The 15,263-nt window shown below is 40.0% G+C and overlaps 1 pseudogene; it reads left to right on the forward strand.

The window, feature by feature from the left end:
• Positions 1 to 14,119, forward strand: part of LOC100683622 — a 183,044-nt pseudogene extending 168,925 nt beyond the window's left edge.
• The last annotated feature ends 1,144 nt before the right edge of the window (positions 14,120 to 15,263 follow it).

Below are 15,263 nucleotides of genomic sequence, written 5' to 3' on the forward strand. Positions count from 1 at the left end.
TGATGACCACAGCTTTGTAGTACAACCTGAAATCTGGCATTGTGATGCCCCCAGATATGGTTTTCTTGTTTAAAATTCCCCTGGCTATTCCAGGTCTTTTCTTATTCCACACAAATCTTAAAATAATTTGTTCTAAATCTCTGAAGAAAGTCCATGGTATTTTGATAGGGATTGCATTAAACGTGTATATTGCCCTGGGTAACATTGACATTTCCACAATATTAATTCTGCCAATCCATGAGCATGGAATCTTTTTCCATCTCTTTGTGTCTTCCTCAATTTCTTTCAGAAGTGTTCTATAGTTTTGAGGGTATACATCCTTTACATCTTTGGTTAGGTTTATTCCTAGGTATCTTATGTTTTTGGGTGCAATTGTAAATGGGATTGACTCCTTAATTTCTCTTTCTTCAGTCTCATTGTTAGTGTACAGAAATGCCACTGATTTCTGGGCATTGATTTTGTTTCCTGCCACGCTACGGAATTGCTGTATGAGTTCTAGCAATCTTGGGGTGGAGACTTTTGGGTTTTCTATGTAGAGTATCATGTCATCGGCGAAGAGGGAGAGTTTGACTTCTTCTTTGCCAATTTGAATGCCTTTAATGTCTTTTTGTTGTCTGATTGCTGAGGCTAGGACTTCCAGTACTATGTTGAATAGCAGTGGTGAGAGTGGACATCCCTGTCTTGTTCCTGAATTTAGGGGAAAGGCTCCCAGTGCTTCCCCATTGAGAATGATATTTGCTGTGGGCTTTTCATAGATGGCTTTTAAATGTTGAGGAATGTTCCCTCTATCCCTACAGTCTGAAGAGTTTTGATTAGAAATGGATGCTGTACTTTGTCAAATGCTTTCTCTGCATCTAATGAGAGGATCATATGGTTCTTGGTTTTTCTCTTGCTGATATGATGAATCACTTTGATTGTTTTACGGGTGTTGAACCAGCCTAGTGTCCCGGGGATAAATCCTACTTGGTCATGGTGAATAATTTTCTTAATGTAATGTTGGATCCTATTGGCCAGTATCTTGTTGAGAATTTTTGCATCCATGTTCATCAGGGATATTGGTCTGTAATTCTCCTTTTTGGTGGGATCTTTGTCTGATTTGGAATTAAGGTGATGCTGGCCTCATAGAACGAATTTGAAAGTACTCCATCTCTTTCTATCTTTCCAAAGAGCTTTAGGAGAATAGGTATGGTTTCTTTTTTAAACGTTTGATAAAATTCCCCTGGGAAGCCATGTGGCCCTGGACTCTTGTGTCTTGGGAGGTTTTTGATGACTGCTTCAATTTCCTCCCTGGTTATTGTCCTGTTCAGGTTTTCTATTTCTTCCTGTTCCAGTTTTGGTAGTTTGTGGCTTTCCAGGAATGCGTCTATTTCTTCTAGATTGCCTAATTTATTGGCGTATAGCTGTTCATAATATGTTTTTAAAATCGTTTGTATTTCCTTGGTGTTGGTAGTGATCTCTCCTTTCTCATTCATGATTTTATTAATTTGAGTCTTCTATCTCTTCTTTTTAATAAGGTTGGCTAATGGTTTATCTATCTTATTAATTCTTTCAAAGAACCAACTCCTGGTTCTGTTGATCGGATCCACAGTTCTTCTGGTCTCGATTTCGTTGAGTTCTGCTCGAATCTTTATTAATTCCCTTCTTCTCCTGTGTGTAGGATCTATTTGCTGTTTTTTCTCTAGCTCCTTTATGTGTAAGGTTAGTTTTTGTATTTGAGTTCTTTCCAGTTTTTGAATGGATGCTTGTATTGCAATGTATTTCCCCCTTAGGACTGCTTTTGCTGCATCCCAAAGATTTTGAACGGTTGTATCTTCATTCTCATTAGTTTCCATGAATCTTTTTAATTCTTCCTTAATTTCCTGGTTGACCCTTTCATCTTTTAGCAAGATGGTCCTTAACCTCCACGTGTTTGAGGTCCTTCCAAACTTCTTGTTGTGATTTAGTTCTAATTTCAAGGCATTATGGTCTGAGAATATGCAGGGGACGATCCCAATCTTTTGGTATCGGTTCAGACCCGATTTGTGACCCAATATGTGGTTTATTCTGGAGAAAGTTCCATGTGCACTTGAGAAGAATGTGTATTCAGTTGAGTTTGGATGTAAAGTTCTGTAGATATCTGTGAAATCCATCTGGTCCAGTGTATCATTTAAAGCTCTCGTTTCTTTGGAGATGTTGTGCTTAGAAGACCTATTGAGTATAGAAAGAGCTAGATTGAAGTCACCAAGTATAAGTGTATTATTATCTAAGTATTTCTTCACTTTGGTTAATAATTGATTGATATATTTGGCAGCTCCCACATTCGGGGCATATACATTGAGGATTGTTAAGTCCTCTTGTTGAATAGATCCTTTAAGTATGATATAGTGTCCCTCTTCATCTCTCACTACAGTCTTTGGGGTAAATTTTAGTTTATCTGATATAAGGATGGCTACCCCTGCTTTCTTTTGAGGACTATTCGAACGGTAAATGGTTCTCCAACCTTTTATTTTCAGGCTGTAGGTGTCCTTCTGTCTAAAATGAGTCTCTTGTAGACAGCAATAGATGGGTCCTGCTTTTTTATCCAGTCTGAAGCCCTGCGCCTTTTGATGGGGTCATTAAACCCGTTCACATTCAGAGTTACTATTGAGAGATATGAGTTTAATGTCATCATGATATCTATTCAGTCCTTGTTTTTGTGGACTGTTCCACTGAACTTCTTCTTAAAGGGGAATTTTAAGAGTCCCCCTTAAAATTTCTTGCAGAGCTGGTTTGGAGGTCACATATTCTTTTAGGTGCTGCCTGTCTTGGAAGCTCTTTATCTCTCCTTCCATTTTGAATGAGAGCCTTGCTGGATAAAGGATTCTTGGTTGCATGTTCTTCTCATTTAGGACCCTGACTATATCCTGCCAGCCCTTTCTGGCCTGCCAGGTCTCTGTGGAGAGGTCTGCTGTTACCCTAATACTCTTCCCCATAAAAGTCAGGGATTTCTTGTCTCTTGCTGCTTTAAGGATCTTCTCTTTATCTTTGGAATTTGCAAGCTTCACTATTAAATGTCGAGGTGTTGAACGGTTTTTATTGATTTTAGGGGGGAATCTCTCTATTTCCTGGATCTGAATGCCTGTTTCCCTTCCCAGATTAGGAAAGTTTTCAGCTAGAATTTGTTCAAATACATATTCTGGCCCTCTGTCCCTTTCGGCGCCCTCGGGAACACCAATTAAACCTAAGTTTTTCTTCCTCAGGCTGTCGTTTATTTCCCTTAATCTATCTTCATGGTCTTTTATTTATTTTTTTTTTAAATCTTTATTTATTTATGATAGTCACACAGAGAGAGAGAGAGAGACAGAGACATAGGCAGAAGGAGAAGCAGGCTCCATGCACCGGGAGCCCGACGTGGGATTCGATCCCGGGTCTCCAGGATCGCGCCCTGGACCAAAGGCAGGCGCCAAACCGCTGCGCCACCCAGGGATCCCCTCTTCATGGTCTTTTAATTGTCTGTCTCTTTTTTCCTCAGTTTCCGTCTTTGCCATCAACTTGTCTTCTATGTCACTCACTCGTTCTTCCACCTCGTTAACCCTCGTCGTTAGGACTTCTAGTTTGGATTGCATCTCATTCAATTGATTTTTAATTTCTGCCTGATTAGCTCTAAATTCTGCAGTCATGAAGTCTCTTGAGTCCTTTATGCTTTTTTCTAGAGCCACCAGTAGCTGTATAATAGTGCTTCTGAATTGGCTTTCTGACATTGAAGTGTAATCCAGATTTTGTAACTCTGTGGGAGAGAGGACTGTTTCTGATTCTTTCTTTTGAGGTGAGGTTTTCCTTCTAGTCATTTTGCTCAGTGCAGAGTGGCCAAAAGCAAGTTGTATTGGGAAAAGGAGAAAAAGAGAGGAGAGAAAGAAGGAAAGAAAAGAGAAAGAGAAAAAAAAGGAAGAAAAAAACGAAAATAAAGAAGAAAAAGAATAAGAAAAAGAAAGAAAGGAGAAAAAAGGGGGGTGGGGGAAGGAAACAAATCCAAAAGCAAAACAAAACAAAACAAAACAAACAAACAAAAAAGAACCACGGGGGAGTATCTTCTGATTCTGTGTACTTTAAGTCCCTTGGCTTCCCCTGGAAGTTGTCCGTCTAGCTGGTCTTCTGGGTGAGGGGCCTGTTGTGCTGATTTTCAGGTGTTAGCAGTTGGGGGAGCTGCTGTGCCCCTGCCTGGTGCTGGGTTCAGTGGGGGTTGTTTACCCCGTGAGGCCCCAGGAGCAACAGCCCTAGTGGCGGGGCCAGCTCTGGAAACCTGGATTCAGCTCCGGCAGGAACTCCGGAGCTCTCCGTCTGCAGGGCCTGGAGGCTCCGGGGCGGGCCACTGATCTGCTCAGCTCGGGGCAGGAGCGTCCTCGCTGTCCTGGGCCCTCCCGGCCTCTGCCTGTCCCGGAGGAGGCCGGATCCTGGGCTGTGTCCCGGCGCCCTGTGCTCCGGGGCCTGCGCTGGTGGATTCGCGCTCTCGGCCGCGTAGCCCCTCCACAGAGCCGCCTCCCGAGCCCCTCCGAGCTGCTCCTGGAACCACGCAGCCCCCTCCGCACGGAGCCTCTTCCTCTGCCCGAGCCCCCCCGAGTTGCTCCCGTGGCCGAGTAGCCCCCTCCGCGGAGCCGCCGCCGGAGCCCCTCGGAGCTGCTCTGGGTCCCGCCGGGTCCCGCCGTGCATGCTGCAGCCCTTAGGGAGCTCGGCGCACTCTCCTGGGCACGCAGTTGCTCTGTTACTGTCCCCGGGAGCCCGAGGGCATCCTCGCCCTTCTGGGTCCTGCTCCAACTCCCTGCGAGCCCCTTTCCGCCCGGGAAGGTCGGTGCAGCTCCTGCTTCTCCGGGACGGGGCTCTCCTGTCCTGGGGACACTCGCCCCGGCCTCAGCCCGGCTCCTCGCGGGGCCCCTCCCCCTTGGAGGCCTTTGTTTCTTTATTTCTTTTTCCCTGTCTTCCTACCTTGATAGAAGCGCAAACTCTTCTCACTGTAGCATTCCAGGTGTTCTCTCTTTAATTCTCAGGCCGAATTCCTAGATTTTCAGGATAATTTGAAGGTTTTCTAGGTAATTTGGTGGAGACAGGTGGTTTGGAGACCCTACTCTTCCGCCATCTTGCCCCTCCTCCCCACCTCCTCATGTTTGAGTTTTATTGCAAATTTCTTCTTGTGATTGAGTTGTAGTTTCAAAAGAATTGTGGTCTGAAAATATGTAGGGGACATTCCCAATCTTATGGTTTCAGTTGAGACTTGATTTGTGACCCAGTATGTGGTCTATTATGGAGAAAGTTCCATGTGCCCATTAGGAGAATATGTATTCACTTGCATTTGGATGGAAAATTCTGTATATATCTGTGAAATCCATTTGGTCTAGTATATCATTTAAGGACCTTGTTTCTTTGGTGATATTCTGCTTAGAATATCTGTCATTTGCTGGAAGTGCCATGTTGAAGTATCCTACTATTAGTGTATTATTGTATAAGTATCTCATTACTTTGGTTATTAATTGATATATTTGGCAGCTCCTACATTAGGGGCATAAATATTCATGATTGTTAAGTTTTCTTGTTGGATATATCTTGTAAATATTATATAGTGTCCCTCTTCATCTCTTACAACAGTCTTTGGGATAAACTCTAATTTATCTGATATGAGGAGTACTACCACAACTTTCTTTTGAGGACCATTAGAATGGTAAATGGTTCTCCAGTTTTTCATTTTCACGCTAGAGGTGTCCTTAGGTCTAAAATAAGTCTCTTGTAGATAGCATATAGATGGCTCCTGCTTTTTTATCCAGTCTGATACACTGTGTCTTTTGACGGGATCATTTAGCCCATTCACCTTCAGAGTAACTATTTAAAGATATGAAGTTAGTGTTGTCATAATACCTATTCAGTCCATCTTTTGTGGATTATTTCTGTGAGCTTCCTCTTTCTTTTACAGAGTTCCCCTTAATATTTCTTGCATAACTGGTTTGGTGCTCACATATTCTTTCAGCTTCTGCCTATCTTGGAAGCTCTTTCTCTCTCCTGTTCTGAATGATAGCCTTGCTGGATACAGTATTCTTGGGTATATGTTCTTCTCATTTGGTATCCTGAAGATATCCTGCCAGCCCTTTCTGTCCTGCCTGGTATCTGTGGAAAGGTCTGCTGTTAATCTGGTATTTCTGACCATGTATGTTAAGAATCTCTTGTCTCAGGCTGTTTTAAGGATTTTCTCTTTTTCTTTGGAATTTACAAGTTTCACTATTAAATGTCAAGGTTTCAAACAGTTTTTATTTATTTGGGGGCTGGGTCCTCTCAATCTCTTGGATCTGAATGCTTGTTTCCTTCCCCAGATTTGGGAAGTTCTCAGCTAGGATTTGTTCAAATATACTTTGTGGTCTCTCTCTCTTTCTCTCTCATAGCCTCTTCTGGAACTCCAATTATATGTAAATTCTTCCTTCTCAAGCTATCATTTATTTCCCTAAGCCTTTCCTCATGGTCTCTTAATTATTTTTTCTCTTTTTCCCTCAACTTCCTTCCTTACCATCAACTTGTCTTCTATGTCACTCACTCTATCTTCCACATCATTAACTCATCATTAGAAGTTAGGACATCCAGTTTGGATTGTATCTCATTTAATCTATTTTTATTTTTGACCTGATTAGATCTCAATTCTATGGTAACCGAGTCTCTAGAGTCCTTTATGCTTTTTTCCAGAGCCACCAGTAGCTTTTTAAGTGTACTTCTGAATTGACTTTCTGGCCTCGTTTTGAAATCCATACACAACAACCTTTTTGAACTTGGCCACAGCAACTTCTTGCATGACACATCTATGAAGCCAAGGGTAATAAAAGTAAAAAGTGAATTATTCAGACTTAATCAAGATAAAAAGCTTCTTCACAGCAAAATAAATGTCAACAAAACTAAAGGACAACCTACACAATGGGAGAACATATTTGCAAATGACCTCTCAGATAAAGGGCTAGTATCAAAGATCTATAAAGAACTTATTAAACTCAATAGCAAATAAACAAACAATCCAATCACGAAATGGGCAAAAGACATAAACAGAAATTTCACCAAAGAAGACATACACGTGGCCAACAAGCACATGAGAAAATGCTGCACATCACTGGCCATCAGGGAAATACAAATCAAAACCACAAGGAGATACCACCTCACACCAGTGAGAATGTTGAAACTTAAGACAGGAAACAACAAATGTTGGAGAGGCTGTGGAGAAAGGGGAACGCTTTTGCACTGTTGGTGGGAATGTGAACTGGTACAGCCACTCTGGAAAACTGTGTGAAGCTTCCTCAAAGAGTTAAAAATAGAACTGTCCTATGACCCAGCAATTGCACTGCTGGGTATTTACCCCGAAGATACAGATGGAGTGAAACGCCAGGACACCTGCACCCCGATGTTTATAGCAGCAATGTCCACAGTAGCCAAACTGTGGAAGGAGCTTTGGTGCCCATCAAAAATGAATGGATAAAGAAGATGTGGTCTATGTATACAATGGAATATTACTCAGGCATTAGAAACGACAAATACCCACCATTTGCTTCAACGTGGATGGACCTGGAGAGTATTATCCTGAGTGAAGTAAGTCAATTGGATAAAGAGAAACATTATTTGGTCTCATTCATTTGGGGAATATAAAAAATAGTGAAAATGAATAAAGGAGAAAGGAGAGAAAATGAGTGGGAAATATCAGTCAGGGTGACAGAACATGAGAAACTCCTAATTCTGGGAAACAAACAAGGAGTGGCAGAAAGGGAGGTGGGTGGGGAGTTCGGGTGACTGGGTGATGGGCGCTGAGGGGGGTACTTGACAGGATGGGTACTGGTGTCATACTATATGTTGGCATATCAAACTCCAATAAAAAATATATACAAATAAAAGAGAAATCCATGTTCTGTAACTCTGTGACAGAGAGCATTGTTTCCAGTTCTTTCTTTTGTGATGGATTATTCCTTCTAATCATTTTTCCAATTCAGATTTGCTGTATGAGTGGGCTGAGTCAAAAGTATCTACCACAACCTAGATAAAATACACCCTAGATGATTCTGAAGAAGTAGATACCAGAAAATAAGAGAAAGAAGAACAGATCAAAATAAAACAAAATGACCACAAAAGGGAAAAATACATTTTAAAACAAAGTAGTAAAAATAAAAAGTCAAAAACCAAAAAAAAGAAGAAGAAACGAAAAAAATGTAAAGAAAAGAGAAAAAGGGGGGGATAGTGTTCGTAAGGAAGTGGTAATGGAGAGAGAATGTAGTCTACCTGATGGATCCTAAAGGGTGATCCTCTTTGTTCTGAGTGCATTTTGTTTTCTATGTTAGAAAACGGTCAATCCCAAATTTATATAAATCACCTATACTTACATAAGGACCTATCATTGACCACAAAAACATAAATAAGATAAAGAAAGGGGTAGAATGGGAAGAAAAAGAGAATATAATGTCACAAAATGAACCATGTGGTGTTCTACTTGGTTCTGGGTGTATTTTGGTCATGTGTTCGAAGGTATTAATTTCCACAATTGTAAAATAAAATGAGGCAGAAAAACATAAAACAAAAAAACAAATACCCATATTTTGTATATCTACCAAATTTAAATTGAATATGTTGAAGGGAATCCAGAAGTGAAAAATATATCTAAGATATGTAATTGTGGAAATTTGAAAGTCAAAAAGGAAAAAACTGAAAAATGAAGAGTTGGTGTAATATTGTAGTTAAGATGGGAAAAGAGAAAAAATATTGCAAATTTTTAATCTGATATAAAAAACAAGTCATAATGAGGGAGAAAAAGGACCCTTAGTTCTGTATACTATTTACCCTCAGTTCTGGAGCTTTCCAGTGCTGTTTGTTCAGTAAACTTGATTTTCCCTTGTACTTTCAGCAGTTCTTCTGGGTTAGGGGTCTGCTGTGCTGATTCTCAGGTGTCTGTGCCTTGGCAGAGATGCCCCACCACTTGCCTGGTGCTGGGCTCAATATGAGCTGTTTATCCTGTGGAGCCTTTGCCCCGTAGAGGCCCTGCCTCTCTGAGACACAAGGTGAAACAAGGAGGAAAAAGAAAAAAAAGTGGTGTTGGCTAGACTTCCAGTTCTGTAGCCAAGCTCCCCTTGAGTAACTAACTGCAGTCTCCCAGCCCACAGTGGCCTGGGGACAGGCATAGGTGTTCTGATCTGCACAGCTTGCAGTGTGCCCAGCAGAAGGAGAGTTCTCACTTTCCATTGTCCTTCTCACTTCTGCCTGTTCCAGCAAAAATGGAGGATCACTGCTGGACATGCATTCCCAGGGACTGCCTTTCCTGAAGGGAATGGAATACAGCCACCTCTGTCCATTGCCGGGTTCTAGTGTAAAGGCCATTCTGGAGCTAGCCCACATAACTCACTGGCTTCTTCCAAGTGCCCTGGAGGACTCCAGCACTCCAGCCCTTTACTGAGATCAGACCGTGGTTTGTGGTGAGCTTTCCTCCAGATACCCCTCCTCTTATAGTGACTCCAGGAATCTTGAGGCTTCACTGCCTTTCCTGTTATTCTGCCTGATTTTCCTGCTAAGCACTTTTCTGTCAAGGAAAGCTCTGATGCTGATTTTTGAAGTTCCCATTTCTCTAGGGCTGGGCTTTCATTCCCCAGAGGCTTTTGCAGCTCCGCTTTAGCCCTGCTAGTGGTGGTTCCCCTCTTCCACTTTATTCTTTTTTTTTTTTGCCTTCCTACCTTGTTAGAAGTGAAAACATTTCTCTCTGTAGCATTCCATCTGTTCTCTCTTTATTTTTTTTAAATTTATTTTTTATTGGTGTTCAATTTACTAACATACAGAATAACGCCCAGTGCCCGTCACCATTCCCTCCCACTCCCGCCCTCCTCCCCTTCTACCACCCCTAGTTCGTTTCCCAGAGTTAGCAGTCTTTACATTCTGTCTCCCTTTCTGGTATTTCCCACACATTTCTTCTCCCTTCCCTTATATTCCCTTTCACTGTTCTCTCTTTAAACCTCAGGTCGAATTGGTAGGTGTCCAGGATGTTTTGAAAGTTATCTAGGTAAGTTTGTGGGATCAGATGAGTTGAGGGCTCCTACTCCTCCGCCATCTAGCTGCCTCCTCCCAGAGGTATTATTAAAGCCAAAAGTGATATGGCTTAAAGAATAGTCAGGTAAGGTGTTTATCCCTATCTGATCATGAAGCCTTGTGCACCCAGAAAAATACTGACTTCATAAGAAGTGACTTATAACTGACTGAAATTAAATTGTGTACCCCAATCTATACACAGATAAATTGGCAAAGAAATGTTATTCACTTAAAGAGTTTGGCACAAATTTTAATTAATCACTGGTTTACCACCAATTTTTTTTAACCACCAATTTTTAATGACTCAGAGGTAACTCCTATGAAAGCAGTATTAAAAATAAAATTAAAACAATGAAATATCTTTAAAAATAGAACAGAGACATCAATGGCCTCACAGTACATGGGATATAAGGGATACAGACTCTACAGAATTAGCCTAAGAAAGATACCAAACAAATGGACCAAGCAAAAGGCAATAACAACAACAACAAATCTGTAGAAGGGATCCAAATCCATAGGCACTAAACTAATTTATCTAAAGTGACCTGTTTTTGACAAAAATTTATAAAGCATGCAAAGAAGCAGGAGAATATAACTCATACACAGAGGGGGGAAAAGTCAAGAGAAATTCTAATAGTGTCCAAATGTTGGACTTAGTAGCAAAAAATATTTCAAAGTATCTAATATACATGTGCTTAGACAAATAAATAAAATCATTCTTTAAAATTAAAGGAGCATGTGTTGACAATGACTCAATAAGGAATATCAATACAAAGGCAAAATATATTTTTAAAAGCACCAAGTGGAAATGTTATAGTTCAATAGTACAATAACTGAAATGAGAAATGTACTAGAAGAGTTCAATAACAGATTTGAGCTGACAGTGGAAGAATCAATGGAATAAAAGATAAATCACACTTGATGGAATGAGCACTGGGTGTTAAACTATATGTTGGCAAATCAAACTTCAATAAAAACAAATTTTAAAAAACAAAGAAATGAAAAAAGATAAATCAATAAAGATTATATGATCTGAAGAAAAAGAGAGAGAGAGATGAATAGAGCCTAGAGACCCCCAGGTCTAAACAACCTATATCATCATAGGCATAATACAATTCTCAAAATGAGAAGAGTAACATAAAGGGGCAGAAAGTATATTTGAAGAAATAATGGCCAAGGGATCCCTGGGTGGCGCAGCGGTTTGGCGCCTGCCTTTGGCCCAGGGCACGATCCTGGAGACCAGGGATCGAATCCCACATCGGGCTCCCGGTGCATGGAGCCTGCTTCTCCCTCTGCCTGTGTCTCTGCCTCTCTCTCTCTCTCTGTGACTATCATAAATAAATAAAAATTAAATAAAAGAAATAATGGCCAAAATATTTCCAAATTTGAAGATAAATATTAATCTATACATCCATGAATCTCAAGTGAATAAAAATAAACATGGAGACCCATGCCTAGAGACTTATAGACAAGTGGTTGAGAGACAAAGGTACACAGAAACTCTTGAAAGCAACAAGAGAAAAAGAACTTATCACATATAAGAAGAACCAAAATAAAATTAACAATTTACCTTTAGTCAGAAACAATGGGGGCCAAGGGACAGTGAGTTGGCATATTCAGGGTGTGGGAAGAAAAAGTGCCTGCTGAATATTTTATATCCAGTAAAATTTTTCTTCAATAGTGAAGATGAAAAAAAAGACATACCTATATAAACAAAGATTGAGGGCTGTCCGGGTTGCTCAGTGGTTTAATGCCTGCCTTTGGCTCAGGGCATGATCCTGGAGACCCAGGATCGAGTCCCACATCAGGCTCCCTGCATGGAGCCTGCTTCTCCCTTTGCCTGTGTCTCTGCCTCTCTCTCTCTCTCTCTCTCTCTCTCTCTCTCTCTCATGAATAAATAAATTTTAAAAATATTTTAGGGATCCCTGGGTGGCACAGCGGTTTGGCGCCTGCCTTTGGCCCAGGGCGCTATCCTGGAGACCCGGGATCGATTCCCACGTCGGGCTCCCAGTGCATGGAGCCTGCTTCTCCCTCTGCCTGTGTCTCTGCCTCTCTCTCTCTCTCTCTCTCTGTGACTATCATAAATAAATAAAAAATTTAAAAAAATATTTAAAAAATAAGTAAATAAATAAATAAATATTTTAAAAGTCAATTGCATAATGCAATAATTATAAACCTATATAAGGACAAACATTATATATTCTCATTCATTTGGGGAATATAAATAATAGTGAAAGGAAATATAAGGGAAGGGAGAAGAAATGTGTGGGAAATATCAGAAAGGGAGACAGAACGTAAAGACTGCTAACTCTGGGAAACGAACTAGGGGTGGTGGAAGGGGAGGAGGGTGGGGGGTGGGAGTGAATGGGTGACGGGCACTGGGGGTTATTCTGTATGTTAGTAAATTGAACACCAATAAAAAAAAAATTAAAAAAAAAGAACCAAAAAAAATAATAAAAATAAACCTATATTATTGGTTTTATGACATAAAGACATATAGGACAATACTAGCACTAAGAAGTGGGATGAGAATAAAGCTACACTGGAGCAAATATATTTACTGAAATTCAATTAGAATCAACTTGAAGAAGATTATAATAAATAAAGAAAAGGGGCAGCCCGGGTGGCTCAGTGGTTTGGCTCTGCCTTTGGCCCAGGGCATGCTCCTGGGGTCCCGAGATCAAGTCCCACCTCTGGCTTCTGCATGGAGCCTGCTTCTCCCTCTGCATGTGTCTGTGTCTTTCTCTGTGTCTCTCATGAATAAATAAATAAAATCTTTTAAAAAAGAATATTTTGAGCTGCTATGGCATACATTGTGTCCTCCAAAATTCACATGTTAAAGAGTAACTCCCAATTTGATTGTGTTTGGAGATAAGGCTTTTATTTGTTTGTTTATCTATTTATTAAGATTTATTTATTTATTTATTTATTTATTTATTTATTTAAGAAAGAGAGCATGTGAGCAGAGGAAGGGGCAGATGAAGAGAGAGAGAGAGAATGAGAGAGAGAGAGAGAATCTCAAGCTGATTTGACACTGACCACAGAGCCCGACACAGGGCTTCATTCCAGAATCCTGAGATCGTTACTTGAGTCAAATTCAAAAGTCAAAGGCTTAACAGACTGAGCCACCCGGGCCCCCCTGGAGATAGGGGTTTCAGAAAAGTATTGAGATTAAATGAGATGAGAGTAGGATCCTAATCCAGTAGGACTGGTTACCTTAAAAGAGGCAAGGGGTGATCTCTCTCACCACATGCACACCTGAAGAAATACTATATTATCTTGATAAGATAAGAAGATAAGAATTGGCTGTCTGCAAGCCAAGAAGAGAGATTTCACCAGAACCCAAATATTTAGCATCCTGGTTGATATCAGACTTTCAACCTCCAGATCCATGGAAAATAGATTTCTGTTGTTTAAGCCACCCATTTCATGGTATTTTGTTATGACAGTCTGAGCCAACTAAGACATAAATCCTATAGTAACAATTAAGAAAGTAACTTAAAAAATAGTAAAAACAAACAAATAGCAAACTAAATTGGTATTAAGGTGACACAGCAAAAAATATCTATGCAACAAAATATAAGTCAACAAAAGAGAACTGTAGGAACAATAAGATGTGAAAGATGTAGAAAACAAATAGTAAAATATAGACATAAATTCTCAACAAAATACTATGAAGCTGAATATATAAAACTTTTAAAAAGCATTACAGAGATGCACCAGGGATTCAGTAGTAAGATACTGCTAAGTCTCAGTATCGCCAACCCCTCCCACAGGAGACCACTGTAGTTGGCCAACCCCCACTCCTTGGTAACCCTGTGTGACCAAAAGGCCATGATAAAAAAAATGCTGATTCATCAGAGAAGATGCAACAGGACTCTATGTAGTGTGCTACTTAGGAGCTGGAGAAATAGAATATAGAGAAAGACCTTGTGGCCCGTATTAAGAAGGAGTTCAACAAAGATTAGAACCCCCCTGACACTGCATCATGGGGAGGAATTTTGGTGGTGATGCGACATGTGAAACCAAACACTTCATCTACTTCAACCTGGGCTAAGTGGCCATCCTTCTGTTCAAATATGGTTAAAAGCATGGACTATGTCACACACCCAATGATTCGTCCAAAAACAAGGACAGCAACCTAAATTTCAAATACCCGAGACTAAAATCTTCAGCTTTGCCCAAGGGAACACCTTGATCTTTGAGCCTTTATTGTGTTGTTTTGTATAGGTCATACTCTGTATGAATTTGTTGTGGTTATAAAACAATTAGCAAAACAGCTTACATTTGTATTTATTTCTTTTTTTTTGTTTTGTTTTGTTTTTTTGTATTTATTTCTTATTCCATACTTCTGTCTCATGATTTTTTCTTTTCAAAATCCATTGCTTTCAAAAAATAAATGTGTCAGAGAAGTGAAAACTAAATAAAAAAATTTTAAAAAGCTTTTTATCCAGTGACCAGTTATACCTGGAATGTGAAGTTGTTTTCACCTCTAAATATTGATAATGTAATATATTTTATTAATGGAGAAAAGAACAAAACCACATAAGTATCTCAATAAGGAGAAAAATGTTGACAAAATCTAACACTAATTCATAATAAAAACAATCAACTAACTACTAAAGAAAAGGGACTTGGTCAAATCCATAAAAGACATCTACTAAAAACTTAAAATCAGGGGTATCTGGGTGGATCAGTTGGTTAAGAGTCTGCCTTCAGCTCTGGTCATGATTCCAGGGTCCTGGGATCAAGCTCTGTATTGGGCCACCTGTTCAGTGTAGAGCTTACTTCTCCCTCTCTCACCCACCCCTGCTCATCCTTTCTCTTGTTATCTCTCTCAAATAAATAAATAAAATATTTTTAAAAAAACTTAAAATCAATATCATACTTAATGATAAAAGACTGATTGCATGATGCCTAAGATTGGGAACAAAACAAAACAAAGATGTCTGCTTTGGCAACTTCTTTTTTTAATTTTTAAATTTTTATTTAAATTCAACATGTTGTGTAATATTAGTTTCAGACATAGAATTCAGTGATTCATTAGTCACATCTAATACCCAATGCTCACTACATAATGTGCCATCCTTAATGCCCATCACCAATTACCCCATGCCCCCACCCACTTCCCCTCAAGCAACCCTCAGTTTATTTCCTAGAGTTAAGAGTCTCTACGGTTTTTCTCTCTCTCTCTGATTTCATGTAATTCTATTTTTCCCTCCTTTCCTCTG

Source organism: Canis lupus, chromosome X, assembly GCF_011100685.1.
Source record: "Canis lupus familiaris isolate Mischka breed German Shepherd chromosome X, alternate assembly UU_Cfam_GSD_1.0, whole genome shotgun sequence".
Classification (NCBI taxonomy): Eukaryota; Metazoa; Chordata; class Mammalia; order Carnivora; family Canidae; genus Canis; species Canis lupus.